The sequence below is a fragment of the Cherax quadricarinatus genome, chromosome 5 (assembly GCF_038502225.1).
Source record: "Cherax quadricarinatus isolate ZL_2023a chromosome 5, ASM3850222v1, whole genome shotgun sequence".
Classification (NCBI taxonomy): Eukaryota; Metazoa; Arthropoda; class Malacostraca; order Decapoda; family Parastacidae; genus Cherax; species Cherax quadricarinatus.
This window is the reverse complement of record NC_091296.1, coordinates 63,586,085-63,601,341: the sequence shown is the minus strand read 5'-3', so window position 1 is coordinate 63,601,341 and position 15,257 is coordinate 63,586,085. Positions and strand designations below refer to the sequence as shown.

General features: G+C 41.4%; 1 protein-coding gene across 1 annotated transcript in view; it reads left to right on the top strand.

Annotated features, from left to right (window-relative positions):
- Positions 1-15,257, top strand: part of LOC128685077 (protein draper-like) — a 1,011,482-nt gene that overhangs the window by 362,400 nt on the left and 633,825 nt on the right. Inside the window, exon 2 of the mRNA XM_070103144.1 lies at positions 2,863-2,910. The gene's annotated coding sequence lies outside the window, so the exon portion shown is untranslated. The remainder of the gene's footprint in view (positions 1-2,862; positions 2,911-15,257) is intronic.

Genomic DNA, 15,257 nt, shown 5'->3' with positions numbered 1-15,257 from the left:
AACCATCCCAAGACTATAGATATACATCCTTACATCCCTCTATCTCGTCTCTGTCTTCAGTTTCCATCTGTGTCCTTTTGATCCTCATCGTTTTAATTCAAACAGTCTGTCCCTATAATCCTTATTAATTCCTGTAAAGATTTGGTAAGTAGTGATCATATCCCCCTATTGTCCTTCTCTCCTCTAGGGTCATCGGATTCAGTTGATTCAACCTCTCTTCATAGTGCATTACTCTCAGTTCTGGTACTGGCCTGGTTGCAAGCCTTTGGACCTTTCCCAGCTTCTTCACATGTTTGACCAGGTGTGGGCTCCATGATGGAGCTGCGTACTCAGTGACTGGCTTAACATATGTCGTGAGTAAGGCTCTCAAAGAGTCTTTATTCAGGTTCCTGAATGCTGTTCTGAGGTTTGCTAATCTTACATATACCTCTGCCGTTATACGGTTTATGTGCAATTCTGGTGATATGCTTAGTGTTATATTTACCCACAGGTCCTTGTTAAACCTTCATATTTACAATTTCTCTCCACCCATGCTGTACTCTGTGTCAGGTCTGCCCTCTCCTACAAAACGTATTATCTCATATTTACTTGGGTTCAACTCGAGAAGCCACTTGCTCGACCACATTTGCACTCCGTTGAAGTCTCTGTGCAGTTTATCACTGTCCTCTCCTGTTCTAATTCTTCTCATTAGTTGTATATCGTCAGCAAACAGTGAGACAAAGGACTCAGTCCCTTCTGGTAGGTCATTCATGTATGCTAGAAACAGCAGTGGTCCCAACACCGATCCTTGTGGAACCCCTTTCTGTTACTCTCTGCCTTCTGTCATTCAGGTATCCTTGACACTGTAATATTTTCCATTTTAACCTTTCTTCTAATTCCTGAAGTAATATCTGGTGTAGTAGTCTATCAAATGCTTTTCTACTGTCCATGAACACACAGTCCTCTCAAACTTTTTTTTTATTATTACTGTGACTATTGCTGAATCCCAGCAGATTCAAAAACAGGATTTCCCGTCAATAAATCCACCTAGACACTTGAAAAGAAGAATTTTCTTCTCTTAAAGTGTCTCAATATCCTGTTCCTTACTATCTTCTCCAGAATTATTTTACAGTATGCATGTAAGTCCAGTCAGGCTTTCGTATTTTGCGCCTTGCCGCCATTATATCTGTGCTGCCATCTAGCGGACCTGGTTTAAAGTTCAGTGTAGTGCCCGCTGCTTCGCTCTCGCTCTCTGGAGAGATGCAGATCAGTGCAGAGGTCACGTTCCTTCACTCTCTCGCTGGCCTACGGCCTGGCGTGGGCTACCACTAAACATTCCTTGTGTACCCATTTCTACAATGAACCTAAGGCTGCTAATCTCACAATACACTAGTTCGATTGCTGGCAAGAGCAACCGCAACCTGATAGAAATACTGACCTGTAATTCAAGGACTCTTGTTTATCGCCACTTTGTATACATAACCGGGTTTTCAATTTTCCATTTTTTCTGGCAGCTGGCCTAATGAGATAAACTGGTTGGATACCCTTCCTATTGGAAAGGTATTCAACCCTCTTTCAGCGCCCGTAGAGTTATGTTATCTGATCCCGTTGCTTCTGCTACACCCAAATCTTGTAGTAGACTCGGCACTTCTATTTATTGTGTTGATTAGTGTGTTCTGCATACACCACTTTCCTGCAGTTCTCCGTTGTCCTGTGTGAAGACTTCTTTTAATCTTTTGCTAAGCACTTCACATACTTCTGTTATTCTCTTTTAGTGTTCCTTCCTCTTTCTTCCTTCACAATTCCCTCTTTACTTTAGTTGCTATGAAGTAATTTTGGCTCTTTTGTGGTCTTTGACGCTGTTTATCATTTTCAGTCTGTCTCTCAACGTGTCAGCTATGTAAACACAAGCGTTCAACGCCTTACCGTGGAATTTCCATTCTAATCTTCTGTGATTGACGTTCTTGTACTCGTTCGTAGGGTATCTTTTATGACTGACACTTCCTAGTACTCGTTCGTAGGGTATCTTTTATGACTGACACTTCCTAGTACTCGTTCGTAGGGTATCTTTTATGACTGACACTTCCTAGTACTCGTTCGTAGGGTATCTTTTATGACTGACACTTCCTAGTACTCATTCGTAGGGTATCTTTTATGACTGACACTTCCTAGTACTCGTTCGTAGGGTATATTTATACCCTGGATACCCAGTCTTCACTCTGCTACCAGCTCGCCAACTTATTCAGTAATAAACAACATATAACTTTCTTTAAATTCTCGAGGAAAATATGAGAATTCTGGCTACACTTGATTCACTGGTTATTCACCCAAGCATGTGTGTGTGTGTGTGTGTGTGTAATTACCTATTTGTAGTTACAATAGCAGAGTTATCCTCGTATTTTGTCTTCAATACTCTGTTTATATATATATATATATATATATATATATATATATATATATATATATATATATATATATATATATATATATATATATATATATATATATATATATATATATATATATATATATATATATATATATATTTCCAGTGGTTGCAGCGGTTATTAATTCCTCTTTTAATACATCCGATTGGTCAACCATTCTAATTGAGGAAGAAATATATCCCTTATGCTCTAATATTTTTACAGGTAATTATGACCTCTTAGACTAGTTGCTGGTATTAAATCTTATTTATCTACTCTTTCCAGTTCTTTCACGACCTTCTATGTTGTTATCATGTCTCCTCTTTTCCTGCTATCAGCCATCATGATCAACTTTCATATTTTCAACCTTTACCAAAACTCACAATTTTTTTTTAATCTGGCAGCCATTTTGTAGCTCTTTCTTTACGCACTTTCTCATTTGCGTTATTTTTTTCAGGTGTAGCTACCACACAACTGCTGCTGTATACATCAGTTTTAGTCTAAGGTAAGTTATCAACAACTTTCGTAATTTCACCATCCATACATTTTGAAGTTATTTTTATAGTTTGTCAGAATAACATCTGAGTTTCTCAAAGTTATATCATCACCCAGTGACATTTTTTTTTGTTAATAATAACTCATAGATCATTTTAAATATTTGTTACTTTCAGTATTTTGTCTCTTGTGGCCTGATTTCTCTTACTCTCTTTCCATTACAAGGCATTTGTCTATATTATATTCCATCATCTGTTACTCCATGTGCTCAGTGCATCCAGATCCTTGTAAAAATTTACAGTCGTTTTCATTATTAATTTTATATAAGCTTTTTGAATTATCTTCAGACATATATATTTCTTTGTTTCTTCTGGTAAATCATTTATATAAATCAGAAATATTATTGGGTTAAGTACAGATCCTTGTGGCACCCCACTTGTGACATGCTCCCATGCAGACATTTTTCCTCGTATAACTCTTCACATTTTCCCCTCATTTGCCCAGCCATTTATTTCTTGAACAATTTCAGTAAATCTGTCTTAATAACTTGATAAATTCTTTATACAATAAATTCCTCCAGCTGGAAACCCAAATTGTTCAGAAGTTAATATATTTTTATTTTCTAAGTGTTAAATCCACTTTTCTCTAATGGCTTTTTCCACTTACAATAACACTTGTTAACCAAACTATCGTGTCATTTAAAGGCTCTTCCTTGTCACAAGGTATGCCTGTACTCACCTAGTTGTGGTTGCAGGGGTGGAGTCATAGCTCCTGGCCCATATGTGTGTGTGTTGACACGCAGATAAAAAAAACGAATACACGAACTTTCTAAAACACACACACACACACAGGTGTGTATGCACAGTCACTGGTTAATAACCCCAACCTAGACAGGAAGGCGCTCAGCGCGAAGGTTAAACTTAAACAGTAGTTACTTGGAGCAGTAAGTCAAGGCTCAGACCCCCTCCAACCTTCTTCCACCAAGGTTGATCACAAGGCAGCCTCGCCCTTCACCCCTGATTATGTTTACACACCCTCATCAAACATACATTCTTCTCTGTGTGGACCTTCACAGCACAAGGCTCGGTTCACTGGGAAAGCACACTGTTTTATCGTGAATTCTGAATCGACACTGTTGAGAAATTTACGCAGTTTTTTTTTTAAAGGGATTCATAGTGTAAATATCCACGAATACGAAGAGTTAAAGACTGGTGTGTGTGTGTGTACTGAGTGCCTCTTCCTCGCTGAAAAACTGCGAGGTGTGTTTTTCAAGTTGAAAATGGATATGTTGCTGTACACTCTAGCTTTGGTGTAAACGATGATGCTTTTTTTTTTATAGGACGCCTTTGTTGGAAATGTTTGTTGACTTTATGGAGGAACTTCGAGAAGAAGCAGTGATTTATGGACCATCGTTGGGGAAGTGGGAGGTAAAATGTTGACTTTAATCAGCACTATTGGGGAAACGTTAATTTTAGACCACCTTTGCGGAGCTCCATTGCGGAAAGTTTCACATTACGGAGCACCTGTGGTGGAAAATTGACACTACACATCCCTGATGGTAGAATGTTTACACTTAGTATCCTGTGTGGGTTGCTGTCTCCTCCTCCTCCTCCTCCTCCTCCTGCTGCTGCTGCTGCTGCTGCTGCTGCTGCTGCTCAGGATTTCGGCTAAAGATTATTAATATTAATATAATATAATTATTTCAATAATATAAATGGATGTCAGGAGCGTCAGAAGTTTTAAAGTCCTCGTGATTGATCTGCGGATTTACATATCTCCACACCTTAAAAGTTGTCAGATTCTTTACTTGTAATGATGTTCTTGTGATGTACTTGTGATGATATACTTGTAATAATGTACTTGTAATAGTGTACTTGTACTTGTGATATACTTGTCATAAAACTTTTCCGTCATTCAGTAAGACAATCATGCACATCATACTAAGATAACACGAGGGAGTGCGTCCCAGCGTCCCACCGCTGCCACCACTGATACTTCTTCCCACACTGTTTACCTTCCTCGGGCCATGAGACATTTCTTCTGATCAGCACACGGTTGTCACCCAGTATGGGCCAGATGTCTTGCACTCTGATGGGGAAGTGTTGGGGGTGGTGTGTCACACATACTGCCGGTGGTGCCACACACTGCTGGGGGTGCCACACACTTCTGGGGGGGCCACACACTGCTGGGGGTGCCACGCACTACCGGTGGCGTGGGAATCGAGGTCTCTGACAATACTCTTTCACTGTCTGGCTTTGACTGTGTTTTTGGCAACTTCTGCTGTTAGGCCCAGGAGGAACCATCCTGAAGGAGGGTAATTGGAGGGAGCAGGAAGGAGGGAAGAACCAGGATGAACCATCTTGAAGAAGGGTAGTACTAGGGAGCAGGATGGAGGGCAGGACCAGGAGGAACCATCCCGTTAAATCTATCATCCTTCACTCATTGTAAAGTCTATCATCCTTTACTCGTTAAGTCTATCATCCTTCTTTGATAAATAATATTGAGGAAGTTACAACTGATCTCTCTCTCTCTCTCTCTCTCTCTCTCTCTCTCTCTCTCTCTCTCTCTCTCTCTCTCTCTCTCTCTCTCTCTCTCTCTCTCTCTCTCTCTCTCTCTCTCTCTGTCTCCACTTTATTTACAATGTAAGAGCTGTTACCTATCTCGGCTCTTTTAAATAGCCCTAACTAGCATTACCTTTATTTATTTTTTTTTATTGTTGTGAACGTACAAATAAGGAATATAATAAAGGTAATGTCAGCTGTGGACTGAAAGACTTCGTCTGGTCAACGTACTTACTAATCTACATAACGTCCAGATATTATCTGTCTGGCCTCAAGAGTCTTGTCAGATGTTTGTGTCTTGTGCAGCCATTGTTTAAATAAGGTTATTCAGTCACTTTCTTAATTAAAAGGTGGCCATTATTATTATTATTATTATTATTATTATTATTATTATTATTATTATTATTATTATTATTATTATTATTATTATTATTATCATCATTGTTATGTAACGCCTGAGGAATATGCTGTAATCAGTTTTGATCCGGGGAAGGAGATCGGGGCTCCAAATCCATAGATTAAGACAATACACAGAGCAGTATATCCCTTGTGGATCTTCTGACCCTTGGATCAAAGACCCATTCAGCGGTGACCTATTAGCTGAAGGTCAGGAAGCTGACCTTTACCTCCTTCCTCTTACCAGACACTGGATAATAATAATAATAATAATAATAATAATAATAATAATAATAATAATAATAATTTTATTATTATTATTATTATTATTATTATTATTATTATTATTATTATTATTATTGTTGTCGTTGTTATTAATGAGTTTGTGTACTCACCGGTTAATGGACGTGTGAGTGAATGAGTAAGTGAATAAATTCCGGTACGGAGGAGGAAGGAAGTGGAAGAGAGGTGAGTAAGGTCTCTCTCTCTCTCTCTCTCTCTCTCTCTCTCACTCTCTCTCTCTCTCTCTCTCTTTCTTCAAGAAATTTCTGAAATTCTATATTTCGCTCAAGAACACTTGGATGACGGCTTGACGAACCTCTGGCTGGGCGAAACGTTGTCTCTCTCTTGTCTTTGAATTACCCAGAAATTACTGATTGGTAGTTACTGAAGCAAAGTTAAGCTTTTGATGTTCCGCTCTTATCTGATGTGATCCCGAGCCTCAGCTCTTGGTGGACTCTTGGTGGACTCTTGATGAACTCTTGATGGACTCTTCATGGACTCTTGGTGGACTCTTCATGGACTTTTGATGGACTCTTGATGGACTCTTGGTGGACTCTTGATTAACTCTTGATGGACTCTTGGTGCACTCTTGATTAACTCTTGATGGACTCTTGATTAACTCTTGATGGACTCTTGTTAAACTCTTGATGGACTCTTGTTAAACTCTTCATGGACTCTTGTTAAACTCTTCAAGGACTCTTGTTAAACTCTTCATGGACTCTTGTTAAACTCTTCATGGACTCTTGTTAAACTCTTCATGGACTCTTGTTAAACTCTTCATGGACTCTTGTTAAACTCTTCATGGACTCTTGTTAAACTCTTCATGGACTCTTGTTAAACTCTTCATGGACTCTTGTTAAACTCTTCATGGACTCTTGTTAAACTCTTCATGGACTCTTGTTAAACTCTTCATGGACTCTTATTAAACTCTTGATGGACTCTTGTTTAACTCTTGATGGACTCTTGTTAAACTCTTCATGGACTCTTGTTAAACTCTTCATGGACTCTTGTTAAACTCTTCATGGACTCTTGTTAAACTCTTCATGGACTCTTGTTAAACTCTTCATGGACTCTTGTTAAACTCTTCATGGACTCTTGTTAAACTCTTCATGGACTCTTGTTTAACTCTTCATGGACTCTTGTTAAACTCTTCATGGACTCTTGTTTAACTCTTGATGGACTCTTGTTAAACTCTTCATGGACTCTTGTTTAACTCTTGATGGACTCTTGTTTAACTCTTGATGGACTCTTGGTGGACTCTTCATGGACTTTTGATGGACTCTTGATGGACTCTTGGTGGACTCTTGATTAACTCTTGATGGACTCTTGGTGCACTCTTGTTTAACTCTTGATGGACTCTTGTTTAACTCTTGATGGACTCTTGTTAAACTCTTCATGGACTCTTGTTTAACTCTTGATGGACTCTTGTTTAACTCTTGATGGACTCTTGTTAAACTCTTCATGGACTCTTATTAAACTCTTGATGGACTCTTGTTTAACTCTTGATGGACTCTTGTTAAACTCTTGATGGACTCTTGTTAAACTCTTCATGGACTCTTGTTTAACTCTTGATGGACTCTTGTTTAACTCTTGATGGACTCTTGTTAAACTCTTCATGGACTCTTGTTAAACTCTTCATGGACTCTTGTTTAACTCTTGATGGACTCTTGTTAAACTCTTGATGGACTCTTGTTTAACTCTTGATGGACTCTTGTTAAACTCTTGATGGACTCTTGTTAAACTCTTCATGGACTCTTGTTAAACTCTTCATGGACTCTTGTTAAACTCTTCATAGACTCTTGTTTAACTCTTGATGGACTCTTGTTAAACTCTTCATGGACTCTTGTTTAACTCTTGATGGACTCTTGTTAAACTCTTGATGGACTCTTGTTAAACTCTTCATGGACTCTTGTTAAACTCTTCATGGACTCTTGTTAAACTCTTCATGGACTCTTGTTAAACTCTTCATGGACTCTTGTTTAACTCTTGATGGACTCTTGTTAAACTCTTGATGGACTCTTGTTAAACTCTTCATGGACTCTTGTTAAACTCTTCATGGACTCTTGTTAAACTCTTCATGGACTCTTGTTTAACTCTTGATGGACTCTTGTTAAACTCTTGATGGACTCTTGTTAAACTCTTCATGGACTCTTGTTAAACTCTTCATGGACTCTTGTTAAACTCTTCATGGACTCTTGTTAAACTCTTCATGGACTCTTGTTAAACTCTTCATGGACTCTTGTTAAACTCTTCATGGACTCTTGTTAAACTCTTCATGGACTCTTGTTAAACTCTTCATGGACTCTTGTTAAACTCTTCATGGACTCTTGTTAAACTCTTCATGGACTCTTGTTAAACTCTTCATGGACTCTTGTTAAACTCTTCATGGACTCTTATTAAACTCTTGATGGACTCTTGTTTAACTCTTGATGGACTCTTGTTAAACTCTTGATGGACTCTTGTTAAACTCTTCATGGACTCTTGTTAAACTCTTCATGGACTCTTGTTAAACTCTTCATGGACTCTTGTTAAACTCTTCATGGACTCTTGTTGGACTCTTGTTAAACTCTTCATAGACTCTTGATTAACTCTTGATGGACTCTTGATTAACTCTTGATGGACTCTTGATGGACTCTTGATTAACTCTTGATGGACTCTCGATTAACTCTTGATGGACTCTTGATGGACTCTTGATGGACTCTTGATTAACTCTTGATGGATTCTTGATGGACTCTTGATTAACTCTTGATGGACTCTTGATTAACTCTTGATGGACTCTTGATGGACTCTTGATTAACTCTTGATGGACTCTTGATGAACTCTTGATGAACTCTTGATTAACCCTTAATGGACTCTTGTTTAACTCTTGATGGACTCTTGATTAACTCTTAATGGACTCCTGATGGACTCTTGATTAACATTTGAGTTACTCTTAAATCTAGCTCTACATTGACTCTTGATTAACTCTTTGCTCTTAATAAATTCTTGACCCTTGACTGACACTAATGACTCGTGATTGACACTGGACTGACTCTTGACTCTTGATTACGGCTGTCACAGTTACCTGCTCTTATTTATATGCTTCCTTTTGACTCTTCTTAAGGTCCACTTCGACTTCTCGTCCACTTGTCTGCCTGTTCCCTGGAGTATTTTCTATGTTGTGATTGTGTCACACCTCGTTTACCAATCTCCTGTGAGAGAGGTCTTCATTTCTGTTGTGTGTGCTCACCTAGTTGTACTCACCTAGTTGTGGTTGCTGGGGTCGAGTCACAGCTCCTGGCCCCGCCTCTTCAACTAGCTGCTACTCAGTCACTCTTCACGCTCCGTGAGCTTTATCATACGTCTTCTTAAAGCTGTGTATGGATCCTGCCTCCACTACAACATTTCCCAGACTATTCCACTTCCCACCTACTCTGTGACTGAAGAAATACTTTCTAACATCCCTGTAATTCATCTGAGTCTTCAACTTCCAACTGTGACACCTTGTTGCTGTGTCCAATCTCTGGAACATCCTGTCCCTGTCCACCTTGTCTATACCTCTCAGTATTTTATATGTCGTTATCATATCCCCCCCATCTCTCCTGTCTTCCAGTGTCGTCAGGTTGATTTCCCTTAACCTCTCCTCGTAGGACATACCCCTTATCTCCGGGACTAGTCTTATTGCAAACCTTTGCACTTTCTCTAGTTTCCTTATATGCTTGGCTACGTGTGGGTTCCAAAATGGCGCTGCATATTCCAATATAGGCCTAACGTACACAGTGTACAGGGTTCTGAACGATTCCTTATTTAAATTTCGGAATGCTGTTCTGAGGTTTGCTAGGCGCCCATATGCTGCAGCAGTTATTTGGTTGATGTGCGCTTCAGGAGATGTGTCTGGTGTTATACTCACCCCAAGATCCTTTTCCTTGAGTGAGGTTTGTAGTCTCTGGCCCCCTAGACTGTACTCCGTCTGTGGTCTTCTTTGCCCTTCCCCAATCTTCATGACTTTGCTCTTGGTGGGATTGAACTCCAGGAGGCAGTTACTGGACCAGGTCTGCAGCCTGTCCAGATCCCTTTGTAGTTCTGCCTGGTCCTCGTCCGATTTAATTCTTCTCATCAACTTCACATCATCTGTTTTTTTTTTTTGTGTGTGTGTGTGTTTGTGTGTGTGTGTGTGTGTGTGTGTGTGTGTGTGTGTGTGTGTGTGTGTGTGTGTGTGTGTGTGTGTGTGTGTGTGTGTGTGTGTGTGTGTGTGTGTGTGTGCGGGTGTGTGTGTGTGTGTGTGTGTGTGTGTGTGTGTGTAGGGCGGAATACGCAAGAAAGTGGCAGTGAAAGGGAGGCAGAGAGAGAGAAAAAAGGATTTAATATGGAATGAGAGAGAGAGGATGGAGGGAAGGAAGGAATAGAATGTAACTCACTCGACAACATCCGCAACCCAGCCGGAAGAAGGTGATGGAATGGGAAGTCTGATGAGAGGGAATAATGGAGGAGAGAGGGAGAGTGATGAAGAGGTCAGTGAGGGAGGAGGAGAAAGGGAAGGTGGGAGAGAGATGGTGGGAGGGAAGACAAGCAGGAAGTTGATACAGACCTGGCAGACCCAGGTATACTCCAGGACACACTAGGACACACGCACACGCACAGGGCCAGGAGCTATGAATCGACTCCTTCTACCACAATTAGGTGAGTACACACACAATCTGAAGTGTGTAGTAATGGAGGTATGATAAGGCTCTTGGAGAAGGAATAGAGTGGACCTAGTAGAAACTAGCAAAGAGGCAGGGCCAGGAGCTGTGCCTCAACCCCTACTCAAAGGGATCTGGACAGGCTCCAGAAACTGGCTCCTGAAGTTCAACCCCACCAAGTGCAAAGCCATGAAGATTGGGAAGGGCAAAGAAGACCGCAGACGGAGTGCAGTCTAGGGGGCCAGAGACTACAAACCTCACTCAAGGAAAACGAACACCAGGTGAGTATAACACCAGGCACATCTTCTGAGGCGCACATCAACCAAATAACTGCTGCAGCATATGGGCGCCTAGCAAACCTCAGAACAGCATTCCGACATCTCAATAAGAAATCGTTCAGGACCCTGTAACACCGTGTACGTAAGGCCTATGTTGGAGCATGCAGCACCAGTCTGGAACCCACACCTAGCCAAGCACGTAAGGAAATTAGAGAAAGTGCAAAGGTTTGCAACAAGACTAGTCCCCGAGCTAAGGTGCATGTCCTACGAGGAGAGGTTAAGGGAAATCGACCTGACGACACTGGAGGACAGGAGAGATAGGGAGGATATGATAACTACATATAAAATAGTGAGAGGAATTGACAAAGTGGACAAAGACAGGATGTTCCAGAGATGGGACACAGCAACAAGGGGACACAGTTGGAAGTTGAAGACTCAGAAGAATCACAGGGATGTTAGAAAGTATTTCTTCAGTCACAGAGTTGGTGGGAAGTGGAATAGTCTGGGAAGTGATGTAGTGGAGGTAGGATCCATACATAGCTTTAAGAAGAGGTATCATAAATCTCATGGTGCAGGGAGAGTGACCTAGTAGCGGCCAGTGAAGAGGCGGTGCCAGGAGCTGTGACTCGACCCCTGCAGCCACAACTAAGTGAGTAAAACTAGGTGAGTACACACACACACACACACACACACACACACACACACACACACACACACACACACACACACACACACTGTAGCATCAAACTTAAAAACTTGAAAGCATAAAATTGCCTTGAAATTGCCTCTGGTCGACTATTTATAACTTAGAGTGACAAAGTAAATCACGGCGAACCAAAGTGTGGGGAGGAGGGGTCGTTGGGGGAGTGTGGGGAGAAGTAGGGGGAGGTGGGGGAGTGTGGGGAGAAGAAGGGGCGGTGGGAAGAGTGTGAGGAGGTAGAGGTGGTGGAGGGTGTATGGGGGAGGAAGGGGGTGGTAGGAGAGTATTTGTGAAAGACATAGGAGTGATAATGTTAGAGGATCTCACTTTCAGGGATCCTAACAACGTCATTATCCCATCTGCTAGGAAAATAATAGAATGGATAATGAGAACCTTCAAAACAAGGGATGCTAAGCCGCTGATGATCCTCTTAAAGTCACTTGTTCTCTCTAGGCTACAGAGATCTTGATAACACATGGAGAACCTTCACTGCAATTATTGGTATTGTCAAGCACCTCAGTTACCGGAACCGTTCGAAGTCCCTTGATCGGTACTCCTTTGAACGCAGGCGAGAGAGATACATCATAATTTACACCTGGAAAATCCTAAAGGAACTAGTCCCAAATCTGCACACAGAAATCACTCCCTCCGAGAGCAAAAGACTTGGCAGACTGTACAACATTTCCCCATTGAAAAGCACGGATTCCGTGAGCACACTAAGAGATAAAACAAAAATTGCCAGGGGCCTCAAGGCTGTCAATGGCCCAAGACTGTCAGGGGCCCAAGACTGTCAGGGGCCCAAGGTTTCTATCCCATTCCTTCTCGGAGCTGGACAGACACCAAAAGTCAGTTCTTGACCAGCCGGGCTGTGGCTCGCACGTTGGATTGCATGCGGCCGACAGTAACAGCCTGGTTTATCAGGCGCTGATCCACCATGAGGCCTGGTCATGGACCTGGCCGCGGGGGCGTTGACCCCCGGAACTCCCTCCAGGTAGAAGGGAAGGGTAGGGGTGGTGAGAAGTATGGGGAGAAGGGTTGGTGGGATATATAGGGAGGTAGGGGAGGTGGTTGTGGGGATGTAGGAGGAGGTGGGTGTGTTAAGTATGGGGGGAGGGGGGAATGGCCATTTAAATATCACTAACCATAACAAACAGCAAATTCTATTTTCACAAAGCCCAGTATAGTGGATACATTTAAATTACTTTGCAGGAAGCCTCTTCTTATGCTGGGTATTTCCGGCAGCCTTAAAATCAACCTACAGCCGCCTAGTTCCCAGGGTTATACCTGGAGGATGACACAGGGGTCAACGCCCCCGCGGCCCGGTCCATGACCAGGCCTGGGTAAACTCCGACTTTTAAATACCCGCAGTTTTCGACGCTGAGCGCTGCCCTCTAAATAACGCCAGTATTGTGGAGGTAAGTGTGGTCGTATATCACTGGAGGGAACGACATATTTCATGAGAAGGCCCGTTTATTGGTGGCCCAGGCAGGCCCCTCGCTCCACCATTACTGACGTCACAGTCACGTGACCACACTAACCACGGCAGAAAGTCTATTTTTATTATTAACAACTATAAAAACTGAAAAAAACTATGTGCATGTAAAAATAATAAGCGGTTGGGGATAGTGTTGCAGTGGTTGGTGTGTTTGTTCAGTGTTTACACGAAGGAAGGGAAAGTACCATAAGTTTGGCAGAGAGCATAACGTAGTTACCTTAGATAAGAGTAAAGGGGATAAGAGAGAATGTAAGAATTATACGGGAATAAGCCTGTTGAGTATGTCAGGTAAAGTTTATGGTAGAATTATTATTGAAAGGGTTAGTGGTAAGACAGGGAGGATTTAGGAAGGGTAGAGGATGGGTTAACTTAATATTTACATTGAAACATAGAAGTGAGCAGTATTTAGGTAAGGCTGAAGAGCATTTCTGTTATTCTTGGTAGTTGTTTCCCCTGAGCCAGTCTGCCTGGAATTCTTATTCAATTCTGCAACATTGGAAGTTCTTGGTGATGTTTTGATTGCAACACGAAAGGCCTAGAGCTATCATTCAACTTCCACTGTTGCTATATTGTTTGTTGCATTTATGAAAAGGCATGCGACAGGATGTATAGGGGAGGAATATGGCAACTGTTGCACGTGTATGAAATAGCTGGAAGGTTAATAAAGAAGGTTAAAAGTTTTTATGCAGAGTGAGGCTGGGTGTATATAGATGGGAGTGGGGATTATTTTTCCAAAAAAATTAGGAATTAAACAGGGTCGTGTGATGTAACCAGAGTTAATACATAAACAACCTGCATGTAGGAGAAAGAAACGTATGACGACTTTTCGGTCCGACTTGAACTATTAACTAGTTACACACAGGGTTGGTTAACGTTTTTATAGATGGGGTTGTAAAGGCAGCAAATGTCTGGGGGTTGGGGAGACGTGTGGGATTAAAAGATGTTGATTCTGATACAAAGTGGCAACTATCACAGTTGCTCTTTGCTGATGACGCAGTACTTTTGGAGGATTCTGAAGACAAATTGCAAAGGCTGGTGGACGGAAGATATAGAGTGATGCAGAAAAGAGCAGGGTGATGAGGGCAACAAAAAGTCTTGGAAATGATATATCGAAATTATCAGTTTAGAGGGAGAGAGCTGGAGTAAATATGTTTATTTTTGGGAGTGGACATGTTAGTAGATATGTCTATGAGAAATGAAGGGGAAGAAAAAGGTGGGTGGTATGTTGAGGCATCTGTGGAAAGAAAAAGGTTTCTCTATGCACGTTAAAGAGGGGATGTACCAGAGTATATTAGTACCAGCACCTGTAAATTGGTGTAAGACATGCGGTTTGAATGTTGCAGAGAGAAGGAGAAGGAGGCTAGAGGCAATGGAGATGTCATGTTTGAGAATTATATGTGATGGGAATATCCTGCAGAGAATTTGGGGCCTAGAAGTTTAACTGCTGTGTAAGGTATAATTCAGAGGGCCGAGAAGAATTTGTTGAAATAGCTTGGGCTTGTAAAGAGGGTGGAGAATTTATAAATCTGGGTAGGAAGGTAGGAGAGATAAGGGGTTGTCCTAGGAACAACTGGAAGGAGGGGAGGAAAAGAGGCTTTGAGTTTTAGGGGCTTGAGCATCCAGCAGGCTAGCGTATGCATTTTAAATAGTGAATGGAACTAAATTGCTTTTAATGAACGTGTTGTTGGAGTGTGAACAAGGTAACTTTTATGAAGGGATTCAGGGAAACTGGCTAGCCGGACTTGAGTCCTGGAGGTGGGGGATCGGCAGTGCCTGCACTCTTAAGATGGGTAATCTGACTGCGGTGTCAGCACACTTTTGGAAAGACGGCGAATGAATGAATGATGGTGAATGTGTTTACTGCTTTAGATCACTCTGCCTCGGCGGGAGACGGCCATTGAGGTAATAATAATAATAATAATAATAATAATAATAATAATAATAATAATAATAATAATAATAATAATAATAATAATAATAATAA